The sequence below is a fragment of the Mobula birostris genome, chromosome 3, assembly GCF_030028105.1.
Source record: "Mobula birostris isolate sMobBir1 chromosome 3, sMobBir1.hap1, whole genome shotgun sequence".
Taxonomy (NCBI): Eukaryota; Metazoa; Chordata; class Chondrichthyes; order Myliobatiformes; family Myliobatidae; genus Mobula; species Mobula birostris.
In genome coordinates, this window is record NC_092372.1 from 143596531 (window position 1) to 143613899 (window position 17369).

Sequence of the window (17369 nt, forward strand, 5' to 3'; positions counted from 1 at the left end):
AGATACAGGAGCCTAAAGACACACACTTAACATTTTAGGAACAGCTTTTTCCCTCCCAGTCATCAGATTTTTCAATGAACAATGAACCTGTGAATATCACCTCAGTATTTTTTTCCTCTCTTTCTGCACTACTTACTTAATTTTATTATATATATGTATATATAACTCTTATTGTAGTTTATAGCTTTTATTTTTTATGTGCTGCAATGTACTGCTGTCACAAAACAACAAATTTTGCAACAGTGATATTAAACCAGATTCTAATTCTGATAAATAAAGTAACTGCAAATTATCAACAGATAGTTAAGCAACAGCACACCAACAATAATATTCAAGTGGAAAAGTGTTTCCAGAATAATCAAACATATTAAATAGTTGAAATAAAAACATATTAGTAAATTTAAAAATGAAAACACTACTAAAATATTGAAAACAAAGTTTAAATACGTATGTTTATTCCTGGCAGTTGTTTCTTTTCATTCAAATAAAAATTACTGTTCTTGGACTGGGGTAAAACCTGTTCAGAATACTTGAGTAGCATCCTCACCATAAGTGATGGGAAACTCATATAACATTGGTTTTTGTAGTTTGATTCCATAAGGAGTTGTGTATCAGAATGCAGCAGGAGGTTGTCGGGCCATCAACAATTTTATCTTTGCTGGTTTTCACCACATATTTGATAATCCTGAATATTCTGAGTTATGGAACTGATAGCATTTCCTTGCAAAATCTGGGAAATATTATGCTCTCTGCACATTACTCCCATTTATTCATAATATAAAGGGGCCAAAGACCACCACTTGTACATTTTTGGTTTGGATATTAACTTGATGAAACTGCACTTACAAAACCCACTCAATATTTCAACTTTACTAGAATGAGAGACAAAGTTTTAAGTTATATGGAGACTGCCAAACAGTTTCAAAATCTTCGCAAAACTGTTTTGATTATGTTTAACAAATTGGATAGCGTATGGCATGCGATTAAAAAAAGCTTTGTGTTAAATTGGCATTGGACCAGATGAAAAACAAAGCAAGAAATGATTTTGTACGAACATTGGTTTTGATCAATGAATGCAAAAATTAAACCAAGTTCTGCTATATCTCTGAGACACAATGAAAGGGGGAAGAATTCAAAGACAAAGTTAAGCTAATTAAATGATCAGCAACTACTGATGTGAGAAATTACATTGATAAACAAGCTTAAGGGTAAATGAAAACAAGCAAGGAAATCTGTCTCTTTTTCTAAGGCAATCGCTTTGATTAGAGATTCACAGAGTCACAGTGTTCAGTGTAGAAAAGTATCTTTCTTCCACTGCCTCAATGTCATCCACTATGCCTATCCTCACCCACCACCCCACGAGCTTCCGCATCCAATTGTATCATTGTCCACAGCATCCATTATCTCTAGCAGTATCCCACCAAAGGCATATCTTCCTCTCCCCTCCTGTCTCCACTTTCTGCAGGGATTCATCTCTCCACAAGTCCCTTGTCTTCTTGTCCCTCACCGTTGATTCCTCCTCCGGGCATATATCCCTGCAACCATGCAAGTGCTACACCTGCCCCTGTACCTCCTCCCTCATCATCATTCAAAGCCCTAAACAGGCCTTCGAAGTGAGGCAGCTCTTCACATGTGAATCCATTGGGATTGTTTATAATATCTGGTAGTCCTGGTGAGATCCAATTTATATTGAGCACCTTTGCTGCATCCTCAGTAACAGCCAGGATCTCCCAGTGGCCAGCCATCTTAATTCCACTGCCCATTCCCACACTGAAATGTCAGTTAAGCAAGTCCATGGCTTCTTTTGCTGCCACATTGAGGCCAGGCACAGATCAGGGGAACAAGACCTCACATTCTGTATAGGTGGTCTCCAACCTAATGACATGTAGCTTCTGGTATCACTCCTCTCTGTTGTTCTTCCACACCCCCCCCCCCACCCGTCCCTCACACCCACCACACCTTTGTTTTCCCTTATCCTTCTGGCCTTTTTACCCCTTCTCTTTCCCCGCCCTGGCCTCATGACCTGTCCATTATCTACACCTTCATCCATCATCTTCTCTGGTGCAGGGACAGGGTTTGGGATTTCTGGAATATTGGGATCTCTTCTGTGGAAGTTATGACCCATACGCAAGGGCGGGTTACACCTGAACTCGATGCTGACAATATCCTTGCAGGCAAGTTTACTCGAGCTGTCGGCGAGAGTTTAAGCTAATTTGGCAGTGTGATGTGAATCAGAGTTATAGGGATGAAGCAACACACATCAAAGTTGCTGGTGAACGCAGCAGGTCAGGCAGCTCTTGCACCTCTTCCTACAGATGCTGCCTGGCCTGCTGCGTTCACCAGCAACTTTGATGTGTGTTTCTTGAATTTCCAGCATCTGCAGAATTCCTGTTGTTTATAGGGATGAAGATGGGTCAGTTGTATACAAGCAGGTGCAGTGTATAATGAGACTGTGAGGAAGGATAGACAGATGAAAGGGCAAAATTGGACGTTGCAGTGTAATATGGGAGCAAAATCAGAAAGCAGGATGAATACAGGGCTGAGGGCATTATATTTGAATGCATGCACTATATGGAATCAAACAGATGATCTGGTAGTGCAGTTAGAAATTGGCAGGTATGACATTATGGGCTTCACAGAGTTGTGGCTAAAAAAGATCATAGTTGGGAGCTTAATATCCAAATATACACATAGTATCAAAAGAACAGACAGGTAGGCAGAGGGGGTGGCATGGGTTTGTTGGTAATAAGTGAAATTAAATCCTTAGAAAGAGGTATCATAGAATTTGAAGATGTAGAATTCTTGTGGTAGAGTTTTAAAAAAAACTGCAAGAGTAAGAAGACCCTGATGGGAGTTACATACAGGCCCTTAACAGTAGCCAGGATATGGACAACAAATTGTAATGGGCGATAGAAAAGGCACGTAATAAGGTCAATGCTGCGATAGTCATGGGGATTTCAATGTGTAAGTAGATTGAAAAAAATCAGTTTGGTGCTGGTTCCCAAGCGAAAGGATTTGTGGAGTTCCTACGAGATGGTTTTTTCGAGCAGCTTGTGGTTGAGCTCCCTATAGAAAAGGCAATTCTGGATTGTGTGTTGTGTGATAAACCAGATTTGATTAGGGTTCCTAAGATAAAAGAGTCCTTAAGAGGCAGTTATCATAATATGATAGAATTCACCCTGCAGTTTGAGAGGTGGAAGCTAGAATCAGATGTACTGGTACTACAGTGAAGGGAATTACGGAGGCATGAGAGAGAAGTGGGTCAGAGTTGATTGGAAGGAGAAACTAGCAGGGATAACAGCATAACAGCAATGGCTAGAGTTTCTGGAAGCAATTTGGAAGGTGCAGGATAGATACATATCAAAGAAGGTGTATTCTAAACGGAGGATGAGGCAACTGTGGCCAACAAGGGAAGTCAAAGACAGCATAAAAGCCTAAAAGAGGGCATATAATTTAGCAAATAAGTAATAGGAAGTTAGCAAGTTTTTAAAAAGTAATAAGGAGAGAAAAGAGGAAATATGAAGGCAAACTAGTCAATAATAATATTAAAGATGAAACCAAAATATTTTTTTCAGAAATATAAAGAGTAATGGGGTGGTGAGAGTGAATGTTGGACTGCTGAAAAATGATACTGGACAGTTAGCAATGTGGGACAAAGAAATGGCGGATGAGCTTAATAAGTATTTTGTACCAGTCTTCATGGTGGAAGACACAAGCAGAATGCTAGAAATTCAAGAGTGTCAGTGGGCCAAGTGAGTGCAGTTGCTATTACTAAGGAAAAGGTGCTTGGGAAACTAAAAGGTCTGAAGGGACCAGATGGACTACACTGCCAGGCGGTGGCGTATCTAAGGTATGGCGGGTATGGCACCTGCCCTGGGCGCCACTTGAAGGGGCCGCCACTGAGCAGTTTCTATTAAAGTCAGACAAGCCGTCCTTGGATTGTGAAAAAAGAAACTTCTTCAGATGTATGATCTGTCTTTGATTATCATGGGTGAGAAGCACTAGGATGGCCTTATTTCAGAGCATTGTGTAAGAAGACCATGAGATGCTTCTTCACGAAGAAGAAGGAAAGTGGAGCTGAAGGACAGAAGAGACAAAAGTTGGAGACAGAGGAAGCCAAGAAGTTGAGCAAGTTCTTCATGTCCTTCTTTGAAAAACCCAGAACAAGTAGTTCGACACGTTCCATGGAGACACCTGCACCTGCTACAAGTTTGTTAGAATCCAAAGGTGGATCATCATAGTCATAGTCATAGTCATACTTCATTGATCCCAGGGGAAATTTGTTTTCGTTACAGTTGTACCATAAATAATAAATAGTAATAAAACCATAAATAGTTAAATAATAATATGTAAATTATGCCAGTAAATTACGAAGTAAGTCCAGGACCAGCCTATTGGCTCAGGGTGTCTGACCCTCCAAGGGAGGAGTTGTAAAGTTTGATGGCCACAGGCAAGAATGATTTCCTATGACGGTCTGTGTTGCATCTCGGTGGAATGAATCTCTGGCTGAATGTACTCCTGTGCCTACCCAGTACATTATGTAGTGGATGGGAGACATTGTCCAAGGTGGCATGCAACTTAGACAGCATCTTATTTTCAGACACCACCATCAGAGAGTCCAGTTCCATCCCCACAACATCACTGGCCTTACAAATGTGTTTGTTGATTCTGTTGGTGTCTGCTACCCTCAGCCTGCTGCCCCAGCACCCAACAGCAAACATGATAACACTGGCCACCACAGACTCGTAGAACATCCTCAGCATCGTCCGGCAGATGTTAAAGGACCTCAGTCTCCTTAGGAAATAGAGACGGCTCTGACCCTTAAGTACAAATCAAGTACAAATGTGTCACAAGCCGAGGAGGAAGTCAAGTCGGATAAATCCGAGTATGATGGGATTAAGAGTGAGGCTGCCACAGAGAACGTGACATGATAGGAGGGGAAGACGATGGTGGTGGTGGTGATGTTGAGTTTATTGACGAGATTTTACCTGACGAGATTGAACCTGACGACCCTGAACCTAGTGAACTGTATGGTGTCAAAGAGCCTCGAACAGTCATACCGGAAGTGATTGAAAAACGTGACATTGGACATCTGAAGTTCGACAAGGATACTGGAAACGCAATTCTGCCTGACGCGTTGAGAACAGAAATAATAAAGCTGGGTTCAAAGTATTTCCAGAACAGTGAGGGGCCTTTCCTACCAACAAATAACCACTCAATGAACTAAACTTGGTTCAAGAGGATCTTGGGAAATGCTTGTGGTGAGGAAGTGACTCACTCATGGCTGGTCTATTCCCTTCTAAAAAGTCTGCATTTTGTATCTGTTGTCTTCTCTATTCCTGGTCAGACCTTCAATCCTCATTGGAGCAGGAAAGTGGATTCAATCAGTGGAAAGCATCTGAAAGGATTAGTGTTCATGAAAATGCCAAGAATCATTGGGAATGCTTCACACAGTGGAAAGAAATGGGAAGAAATTTAGCTGGAAACAGAAGAGTTATTGACGCGTTATTTCAGTTACAGATTCAGAAGGAAATACAGAAGTGGCGTGATATCTTGACGAGAATCCTTCACTGCATAGAATTCCCTGTGACTCAGAACCTGGCTTTGCGAAGACACAGGGAGTCACTTCAGCTAGACAATGACTCCAAAGTGGGAAATTTCCTTGGCTTACTGAAACTACTGGCCACCTTTGATCCTGTCATAAAAGAACACCTCACTCATTTGGAAAATCATCCTGAATCCATGTCTTATCTTTCACTGGGTGTCTAGAACGATATATATATCCAGAAATATCAAGACCTGAAGAACTTCTTGAATTTATTGTTCAGTATGGAGATGAGAGTGTCTTCCCCAATCTTTGCTTTGCTATTCAAATAATGCTAATCATCACAGTTTCCATCGGCTAGCTGTGGGAGATCATTCAGCAAGTTAAAACTAATACTTTCGTATTTGAGAGCCACCATGGGTCAAGGAAGACCCATGTGATCTTGCTCTGCTGAGTGTAGAAAGAGAAAAACTGACTTTGATCATGTTTGCTTCAGTGAAAGCAAGGAAGGTGCAGTTATAATTTTCATGTAGTGACATAATTTGTTAATTAAAAGATTAACGAGCTTGACTTGTATTTTTGAGCTGATATTATGGAAAAGTTATCTAAAAGATAGGTGTCAGATGTTTGGACAGGGGCACAATTTCAGTGCTTGCCATTGGCGCTATTTTCCATAGATACGCCCCTGCTGCCAGGTTCTGAAAGAGGTAGCTGAAGAGATTATGGAAGCATTGGTAGTGATCTATCAGGAACCACTACATTCTGGAATGGTTCCAGAAGACTGGAAAATTCCAAATGACACTCCAATCCTTAAGAAGGGAGGGGGCAAATGATAGGAAATTATAGGTCAGCTGGCCTGACTTCAGTTTTAATAATGTTTTAAGTCCATCATTGAGAATGAGGTTTCAGGGTACTTGGAGGCACATGATAAAATAGGCCCTCTGTTGGTTTTTAAGTTTCCCAATCCTCTAACCTCCCACTACTTTTTGCTCTATTATATGCCCCCTTTTTGGCTTTTATGTTGGCTTTGACTTCTCATGGTAATGTTATTTTTCCTTTAGAATGCTTCTTCCTCTTTGGGATGTATATATGCAGTGCCTTCCAATTTGCTTCCAGAAGTTCCATCATTGCTGCATCATCCCTGCCAATGTTCTTTTCCAATTAATTCTGGGTTTAATTAAGGACACAATGCAGGAAGTGTTGGCCTGGGAGGGGGTGCTGGTGTTGGTTTACTTATACTGCCAGTGGATTTGGAGCACTATGTTAAGGCAACATTGTTAGTATCTCTCCAGTGCTCTGAGATGATAGCTGTGGGAAAACCTCAGTTTGTAAACAAATATTTGCAAGTTTCACTTACACCTCTTAGACCATTAGGACTGTGTTGGGGTTGTGGTCTTGAACTTCAAATGATCCTTTCTTCAGGTGGCTTAAAGCTGTGATAGCACATGGAAGACAATTGTGAATTTCATCATTCACTGAGAGCTGGCTCCTATGATCTGAGAAATGCTTCATGTTTCTCAGAGTCTCACTGGGGGCATCTAGTATTGGAAGATGCATAGTAGGGACAGGTGGTAGAGGTCCTTATGTTTTCTGGTTCTTAAAGATAAGATCCATTCTCCTGTTCACCTTAGTCAATAATGGGATTAAGCTTTGCTACCAAATCTTTGCATACTCATGGGTGACTTGCATACTGTAGGTTGATGACTGAAGTTGGTGTGACCTTAGATATTTGATATCAGTTGAACAATTCATCATTTGTCCAACAGGAAACTTGTGGAAGATGGGTGCAGTATTGTAGTGAGAATACTGTTGAGTAATGATACAGCCCAGTTTGATGTGGGTGCAGATTGATTGTGAATGAGGCAGATGCAGATTTGTAGACTTGCTAGCAAGTGTGAAAGTAAGCCAGTTCAGGTTGGTAGAATTTATGGGAACGTAATTGACAGTTTCATTGCAAATCAGTTCACCTGACAATATTTGTGATAGAACCTACAATTGGACATTCTTGGTAAATTTCTAAGTCTTTCTAAGAGAGTCCTAAGTCTAAGCCCTGCCACAAAGGCCACATCTAAAAGAAATAGGTGATTTCACCAAGCTAGAAGGAAAATATTTCAATAATATGTTTACTCAAAGAGTTGGATTGACTATACTTGAATTACAGAGGTGGCTCACCAAGAAAACGATGGTCGAAAAAAATTAGAGTCAATGGGCTGGAATCTCTTCTAAATAACTCAATGCACAGCCAACTTGATTAGATCAGATTTGAGCAGCATTACTTAAGGAAAATGATAATCAAGACATAATCACCTACGTAGCATTTATTAACAATGCAAAAAAGGAGCATTGACAAAAAAACTCTGGATGATAGGAATCGTTGTTAAACTCTGCAAGAAAAGGAAAAAGGCTCTTTGTCTGCGGGTCTGATTTTGCAGGAGGCTGGAGGCCAAAGATGGCCTATCCTTGGGTTGGAGGATTGTGTATGTGCATAGGTGAGTGGGGAGGGAAAGGGGTTTGTTTTGATGTTGTTGCTTTGTTGCTAGTTGTATTCTGTGTTGTTCTGCTGAGCATTGTGGGTATGCTATGTTGGTGCTGGAATGTGTGTGGAAATTTGCGAAGACACTCTCACGTGAGTTAGTTTTTAATGCTAACAATCAATTTCACTGTACGTTCTGATATACATGTGATAAATAAATTTTAATCATGTATCTTAATCTTGAATCTTCAATTGAAATAACTGAAGAACAACATTTGCCTTATTCATTGTCCTGTTGCCTGTTGAGACACATTATCATTATCTACTCAGGGGTCATTTGATCCCAGGCTCAGTGGGTGTTCCTTTGGAAAATAACATGACTGGGAAAAAGAGTAGAAATCATAAAGTTCTCTCAGAAAAAGGGGTAAAGCACTCAACAAAGGAGCATTCTGCCCAGAGTACTCTGAAAGCAATGCTCTGCCTGAACCTTGGCAAGGAACATCTTATGATGTGCTGGTGGATCTTTTGTGCTTTGATTTTATTTTCATGATCAGAGCCAGGAGTCAGTTCTGGTTGGCGCTAGCCAATAGTAATTGTACCTTTTTCTGCGGAGGGTCATTTGGCTCTGCCACATAGTTGGATAGTGAGGAAAGTCACTTCACAGATGTGACAGATTGCAAAAGTTAAGAGCTGACCTCAGTGGGGAGCAATCTGCCCTTTCTCCAATATGGCACTGATTGTAGTAATGGGCAAGATGGAGTGGTTAAAATCCTCTTCCCAGAAAAGGGTTGAAAATTATCAAGGCATACCATACTGTAGAAGAAGGAAGAGAGTATATTGGTATTGATGACAAGCATCAAGACCTATGGACTTGGTGTGAATGGAGAAAGAATTTTAATCAGATCAGGTACCAGTTAAAAACAATATATGAAGACTATCAAACATCATTTGATGTAGATAATGCTAAGATAGGTGGCGTTGTGGATAATGAAGTAGGTTTTCAAAGCCTGCAGAGAGATTTAGGCCAGTCAGAAGAGTGGGCTGAAAGATGGCAGATGGAGTTTAATGTTGATAAGTGTGAGGTGCTACATTTTGGTAGGACTAATCAAAATAAGACATACATGGTAAATGGTAGGGCATTGAAGAATGTTGTAGAACAGAGGGATCTAGGAATAATGGTGCATATTCCCTGAAGGTGGAATCTCACGTGGATAGGGTGGTGAAGAAAGCTTTTGGTGTGCTGGCCTTTATTAATCAGAGCATTGAGTATAGGAGTTGGGATGTAATGTTGAAATTGTATAAGGCATTGGTAAGGCCAAATTTGGAGTATTGTGTACAGTTCTGGTCACCGAATTATAGGAAAGATGTCAATAAAATTGAGAGAGTACAGAGGAGGTTTACTAAAATGTTACCTGGGTTTCATCCCCTAAGTTACAGAGAAAGGTTGAGCAAGTTAGGTCTTTATGCTTTGGAGCGTAGAACGTTGAGATGGGACTTGACAGAGGTGTTTAAAATTACGAGGCGGATAGATAGAGTTGACGTGGATAGGCTTTTTCCATTGAGAGTGGGGGAGATTCAAACAAGAGGACATGAGTTGAGAGTTAAAGGGCAAAAGTTTAGGGGTAACATGAGGGGGAACTTTTTTACTCAGAGAGTGGTAGCTGCGTGGAACGAGCTTCCAGCAGAAGTGGTTGAGGCAGATTCGATGTCGGTTAAAGTTAAATTGGATAGATATATGGACAGGAAGGGAATGGAGGGTTAGGGACTGAGTGCTGGTCGGTGGGACTAGGTGAGAGTAAGAGTTCGGCATGGACTAGAAGGGCCGAGATGGCCTGTTTCCATGCTGTAATTGTTATATGGTTATATGATCATAGGACCATAGAACCATAGAAACTACAGCACAGAAACAGGCCCTTTGGCCCTTGGCTGTGCTGAACCATTTTCTGCCTAGTCCCACTGACCTGCACACGGACCATATCCCTCCATACACCTCCCATCCATGTATTTGTCCAATTTATTCTTAAATGTTAAAAAAGAACCCGCATTTACCACCTCGTCTGGCAGCTCATTCCATACTCCCACCACTCTCTGTGTGAAGAAGCCCCCCCTAATATTCCCTTTAAACTTTTCCCCTCTCACCCTTAACCCATGTCCTCTGGTTTTTTTCTCCCCTTGCCTCAGTGGAAAAAGCCTGCTTGCATTCACTCATATGTACTGTTGGGTGCATTGGAAAATAGAAGATGATAATCCTCTCCATTACTGAATGCAGATAGCTGCTTCTCTTACAAAGAATGTAGAGTTGGAGACTGCTAAGCAGTTAATCAACAGAAGTATTACAACTCCTACCTCAATTTAGTGCCAGAAGCCTTTAAGTGATTAGAAGTGTTAGGGTAGTACATTCCTGTAGTATGCAACCACTTTGACCCCAGATCCAGGCTGGATTGTCAAAGATACTCCACAATGGTCCTGCTCACAATAGGCAAAGTTTCAGTAGTATTTATTTCTGTTCTCAGGAACCAGCTGATAATCATCCTCAGTGAATGCAGTGAATATTTACCATCTGATACACAACATCACCTCCACTCAGCAGTCTGTTTTCTCATTCACTGCTGAAGAACTGACTGCAAAGCACAAAGTAGAGAGAGTGGACTGGAAGTGGCACATTACAGATCATGTAGCTAATAGATGCAGAAGAGGAAACTTTGGAGATTGTCATCTCATTACTCCTGACCATCAATGACAGAGGCTTTAGCAATTCACAGGTGATTGCTGTCAGCATTGAATATATATACAGTACATACTTCATATAAGGCAAAATCACGCTGATTTTATTTCAGACACAATGGAAATATGTTAAGGCTGATTATGTTGAATGACAGCATTGCTATTTTGCTACTACTAATTCTTATCTCCCTTTTACATCCTCCAGGCTGTTCATGCATAAAGTAGCAACGGCAGTAAGTCTGCCAATATTTCTGAAGGCAGGTTCTTAAGCATCTTTTTCTTCTGAGACTGCACTGTTGCAGAACATTCTATTATACACAAGCTGATCTATTCCACTTTGCTAGGACTAAATTATGGGCCAGTTAGATTTTGACCCGGTGATTCGTAACTGACAGGCAGATACTAACATAATGGTGGCATGCATGGTTGAGGAGAGACTACAGTTAGGGGTAATGTTGTGAGAAGGCGTGGAGATTAAAACTTCACAGCTACTTCCTGGGGTTTGTAGATGAAGAGGAGAATCTTAAAGCAGCAGGGGGAAATTTGCAAGGAATTAACAGGTGCCTGTTATCTGAGTATTTATAATGACTTAACTGGAGATCTTAATGGAGGTTTGCACCTGAGGAAGTAATCTTGCAGAGATGGAGCGAGTGAATGGTATTGACTGAATTGTTCTACAGGAGGCTGACATGAATTCAAAGGGCTGATTGGCCTCCTTCTGTGCCATAATTATATTATGACTTTATATGAACTGTAACTAACCCGAGCAATTTCAAGCACAATTTGTGTCTAATTTCTGTGGTAGTGATTCTGCCCAAAATAGGATCACTACCGCAGTATGTTTGAGTTGTACGTTATCCTCTTAAACCACTGTCAAATATCAAAGTCTAAACAATTCTCGGAGGGCATTAGCTGTACTCTTGCAGTTAATTTGAAGATTTAGAATTATCCTCAAAGATATGACTATGGACAGATAAGCCTTTCATTTATATGAATGTAGATTACATGCAGTTGTGATTGGCAGGCTATGTTTCATCTGCCAACTCAAACTCTGAAGAACTATCTCTGTTTTTTTCTTGCTATTAAACCTGATAGAATGTGCTTTTAAGATATTTACATAATATAGACCTGTCACATATGCAGGAGTCCTAAAATGGATACCTTGCCTCAGGCAGAGAAATAACCAGAATGGAAAGGGACACTCCTGGTCTGCTCATAATTTTTTTTTAGCTCATGATGATGTTTCTTTAACTATTATAGATATAATAAGTTTCAATACATTCTGACTCTGGTTGAAAGTATAAGGTTCTAAATCTAGAAATAATTTACTTCTTCCGGCAGATTGGGTTGGGAAGTCCTTAACAATATAAAATCAATGTCTAAAAATTCTCCTCATGTAATGCACCTTACAATCTGTAATCCATTCCTTCACATATTCTCTTCATCAGTCACCATGGCATTTCAGAGTGAAACATAGCAATAATCAATGAAGAACTAAAAGCTGATTTTTCATCTTCTTCACATGAACATCTTCTTTTAGTAATCAAGAGAAATTATGTCCTAAATGCACCTGAGTGGTACCTATTGAACTTTTCAGTTACAGAAGTTCCCGATGACCACAAGGGATTCTGCAGATGCCGCTGGAAATCTTGAGCTACACAGAAAAAGTGCTGGAAGAACTCAGCAGGTTAGGCAACATATAAGGAGGTGAATGATCATTTGATGTTTTGGGTCAAGACCTTCTATCAGGATTGGAAATTAAAGGAAAGGGGAAGAAGCCAGAATAAGGAGGTGAGGGGAAGAGAAGGAGAATAAGCAGGCAGGTGATAAGTAAAACCATGTGTGGGTGGGTGTAGGAGAGGGGGTGAAGTAAGAAGCTGGGAGGTGATATGTGGAAAAGGGGCTGAAGAAGAAGGAATCTAATTGGAGAGGACAGTGGACAATGGAAGAAAGGGTAGGAGGTGGGGATCCAAAGACAGGTGATGGGCAGATGAGGAGAAAAAGATGGCTAAGAGGATAACCAGAATGGGGAATGGAAACAGTGGCTGTAAAGGCAGGATCTCCTGTGGTTACCCATTTCAGTTTGATTTTCCATACCCATGAATGTCTATGGCCTCCTCTATAAGATCTTAAGATAATTAGACATAGGAGGTGAATTAGACTATCTTGCCCATGACGTCTGCTCCACCATTCGAGCATGACTGATATATTATCTCTCTCAACCCCATTCTTCTGCCTACTCTCCAAAACCTTTGATGCCCTTACTAAGCAAGAAGCTATCAACCTCCGCTTTAAATATGCCCAATGTCTTAGTCTCCACAGCCTCCTGTAACAATTAGTTCCACAGTTTCACCACCCTCTGGCTACGGAAGGCTATCCCACTACTGTATTAGAGGCATCCTCTCCATGTCCACACAATTATTGAAACTTTTCAATATTCAATAGATTTCATGGAGGTCTCCTTTATTTATCTTAACTCCAATGAGTATGGGCCCAGAGCCATCAAGCACTCCTCTTATGTGAGCTCTTTCATTGCTGGGATTATCCTCATGAACCTCCTCTGGACCCTCTCCAATACCAGCACGTCCTTCCTTAGATAAGGCTGCCAACACTGATCACAATACTCCAAATACTGTCTGAGCATTACCTTAAAAGCCTTAATATTAGATCCCCTCAAAAAGAATGCAAACATTGTACTTACCTTCCATACCACAGGATCAATTTGTAAGTTAATCTTCAGGGAATCCTGCACAAAGACTCCTAATCCCTTTTCACCTCAGATTTCTGAATTCATTCTCTGTTCTGGTCATATGTTCCCTTTTTTTCTGGATTTCCCATTATTGTCATGATTCTTGTCCCACTGAGACAATGGTGTGATGACACATAAATTAATGGTCTCAGACTGAAACATCAATTGTTTATTCCCCTCCATAGATACCTCCTGACTTGTAGTGTTCCTCCAGCATTCTGCGTGTATTGCATATGCAGCTCTCCTTTTTTATCACTAGAGATGCTAAGTAGCTTCCAGTTTGCCTGAGTAATTATGAAATACATTTTAACATAACATGTACTACTTGTGAGTAGTAGCTCATTCACTAAAAGCAATTAACAGGAGAGTGCAGAGTGGTTGTGATTCATCCAGTCCTCTCATCATACTATTTTGTTACCTACCTGGCCAAATTGACCTGCAGTGATCTAGCTAATGCTATATGTTAAATATGCATGGGGGTACTTGTCTTTGCCTGCAAGAAAACCCCTCTGCAGTTGTGCAATTTTATGGTATATTCAATCCATTGGAAATTGTTAAGGGAATGATTAGGAGTAGAAATAGTTGGAGGTAACACTGCTGTGTGATCATTTTGGAGAAGTTAGCCATCTGTGCTGTCTAAAAATATCCTCATTGGATAACGGCAGCATTTGTGGCCACATATTGGAGCTCCAGCATGAGATGAGTGGTAAGGATTGGAGAAAGAGAAAAATACCCAAAAGTAAAACCAAACTGCCAGGAGGAAGGAACTGGAATAGGCCATGGCCCAGGATATTTTTGGAACAGAGATCCTGAGCCGACTTTTCTGAAGGAAAATGTCTGTGGAAAGTGAGGTTCTTTAAGAGGGGAGGGACTAAGTTCTGTCAAAGGCAAAAGAGGGACTTGCTGTTGTAGGGCCAAATCTGGTTGGATCTACATGTGGTTATCTCCTTACCTGCCCATCACCTCTCTCTGGTGTCCCTCCCTCTTCCCTTTCTTCCATGGTACTCTGTCCTCTCCTATCAGATTCCCCATTCTCCATCCCTTTATCTCGTTCACCAATCTACTTCGCAGCAGTTTACTTCATCCCCTTGCACTGTCTCGGTTTCACCAATCACTTGTTACCTTGTAGTAGTTCCTGCTCTCCTCCACCTTCATATTCTAACTTCTCCCCTTCCGTTCCAGTCCTGCTGAAGGGTCTCAGCCCAGAAAGTTGACTCTCTTCACTCCTTTCCACAGATGCTGCCTGGCCTACTGGGTTCCTCCAGCATTTTGTGTGTGTTGCTGTATGTGATGTTATTTCTCAGGTACTAGGATTGGGAATGTCTTCAATCCGATCCATAACATTCTTAAGGGGAAAGAGAGCAGCCAGAAGTTCTGGTATACATTGGCACCAATAACATAGGTAGGAAAAGCGATAAGGTCCTGAAGAGCGAATATAGGGAACTAAGATGGAAACTCAGAACCAAATACCTCAAGGGTGGTCATCACTGCATTTTTGTTGATGCCACACACCAGTGAGGGTATGAATAGGATGGCAGGGCAGATGAATGTATGGCTGAAAAATTGGTGCAGGGGGTGGGGTTTCAGATTTGTGGATCATGGGATCCCTTCTGGAGAAGGAATGTCCTCTAAAAAGGGATGGGTTACACCCAAACTCGATGGGGGCCAACATCCTTATAGGCAGAGTTTCTAGAGTTGTTGCGGAAGGTTTAACTAGTTTGGCAAGGGGATGAGAACAAGATTGTTAGGTCTGAGAACAGAGCAATTGGTGCAGAAGTAGATGCAGTGTATAGAGAAACTGTTAGGGAGAATGGGCAATAGATAGGGCATAAATGCAGGCAGATGGGTTGAAAAATGTCCACTTTAATGTAGCAGTAGCGTGGGTGATCAGCTGAGAGCAAGGATCAGTACATGGTTGTCACCAAGGGCAAGAATGGCTGGTGCATTTTCCCGGGTTTAGATGCTTCAAAATGTACAGAGAAGGAGGCAAAAGAGGTTGGGGAGTAGCATTGCTAATCAGGGATAGTATCACAGCTAAGATAAGGAGAATGTCATGGAGAGATCTTCAATTGAGTCAGTGCGGGTGGAAGTCAGAAATAAGAAGAGAACCATCACTCAATCTGAAGTATTCTATAGACCCCTCAATGGCAGCAGAAAGGTTGAGGAGCAGGTTGGAAGGCAGATTTTGGAAAGGTGTAAAAACAATAGGTTTGCTATCCTGGAGGACTTCAACTTCCCTAATATTGATTTACACCTCCTTAGTGCAAGAGGTTTCAATGGGGCAGAATATGTTAGCCATGGAAGGATACCTGACACAACATGGACTTGCCAACAGGAGAAGGGGCCAGTACTAGGCAATGTACTTGGTTGGGCGACAGATCTCTAGGTGGGAGAGCATTTTGGAGACTGTGACCACAACTCCCTAACATTCACCACAGCCGTGGACAAAGATAGCAGCAGATGGTATGAGAAAGTATTTAATTGAAGGAGGGCAAATGGTGATGTTATTAGGCAGGAACTTGGGAGCATAAATTGGGAACGAAAGTATTCAGGGAAATGCACAACAGAATAGTGAAGTTTAAAGTAAATTTATTATCAAAGTACATATTTGTCAGCATATACAACCCGGAGATTCATTTCATTGCGGGCATACTCAATACATCCAAGAACAATGATAGAATCAATGAAAAACTGCACCAACAGGCTGGACAACCAGTGCACAAAGGAAAACAAACTGTGCAAGTACAAAAAGAAAGAGAGAACATAAATAATAAAGAAATAAATAAGAAATAGATATCGAGAACCTGAAATGAAGAATTCTTGAATCTGAATAGGTTGTGGGAACAGCTCAGTGATTGGGCAAGTGAAGTTATCCCCTCTGGTTCAAGAGCCGGATGGTTGAGGGGTACTAACTGTTCTTGAACATGGAGATGTGAGTCCTGAGGCTCCTGTATCTTGTTCCTGATGGCAGTAGCGAGAAGAGACCATGGCCCATGTAGTGGGGGTCCCTGATGATGGACGCTGCTTTCTGGCAACAATGTTCCATGTAGATAAGCTTAATGGTGGGGAGGGCTTTCCCTGTGATGGACTGGGCTGTATCTGCAGCTTTTTGTAGGTTGTTTTGGGAGTACTAGCATGGGGTTCTGGATGGGTTGGTCCGATTGCGACAGGGAAAGGATGGTAGGGTGAAGGAACCATGGTCGAAAGGGATGTGGAAAATCTAGTCAAGAGGAAGAAAGAAGCATACTTAAGGATTAGGAAAGAGGGATCAGAGAGGGCTGTAGAGAGTCACAAGGCATGTGTGAAGAACAGAAGGATGACTAGACTGTTGATAGGACTGATCAGGGATAAACGCAGAAACATTTGCCTAGAGAAAGAGGAGGTAGGAGATGTTCTTTATAAATACTTCACTTCATTATTTACCAGTGCAAGGAACCTTGACGAATGTGAGGACAGCATAGAAAAAGTTAATATGCTGGAACATGCTGACGTTAAGAAAGAAGATGTGCTGTAACTTTTGGAAATCATTAGAATAGATAATTTCCCAGGTCTAAACAAATTATACCCTAAGCTACTGTGGGATCCAAAGAAAGTTTTCTGCACCTTTTGCCATTGATCTTCAAGTTCAAGTTTAATTGTCATTCAGTCATACATGAATACCCATGAATACAGCCAAATGAAACAGCATAGACAGAGTGGACTGCAAGCAGCTTCCCCCCCCCCCCCCGAGGGCAAATTGCTAATATAAGACGGCATAATTTTAATGTGATTGGAGAAAAGTACAGCGGGGTTGTCAGATGTAGGTTTTTACACAGAGAGTGGTAGGTGCGCAGAACGTCTTGCTGGGATGGTGGTACAGGCAGATACATTAGGGACAT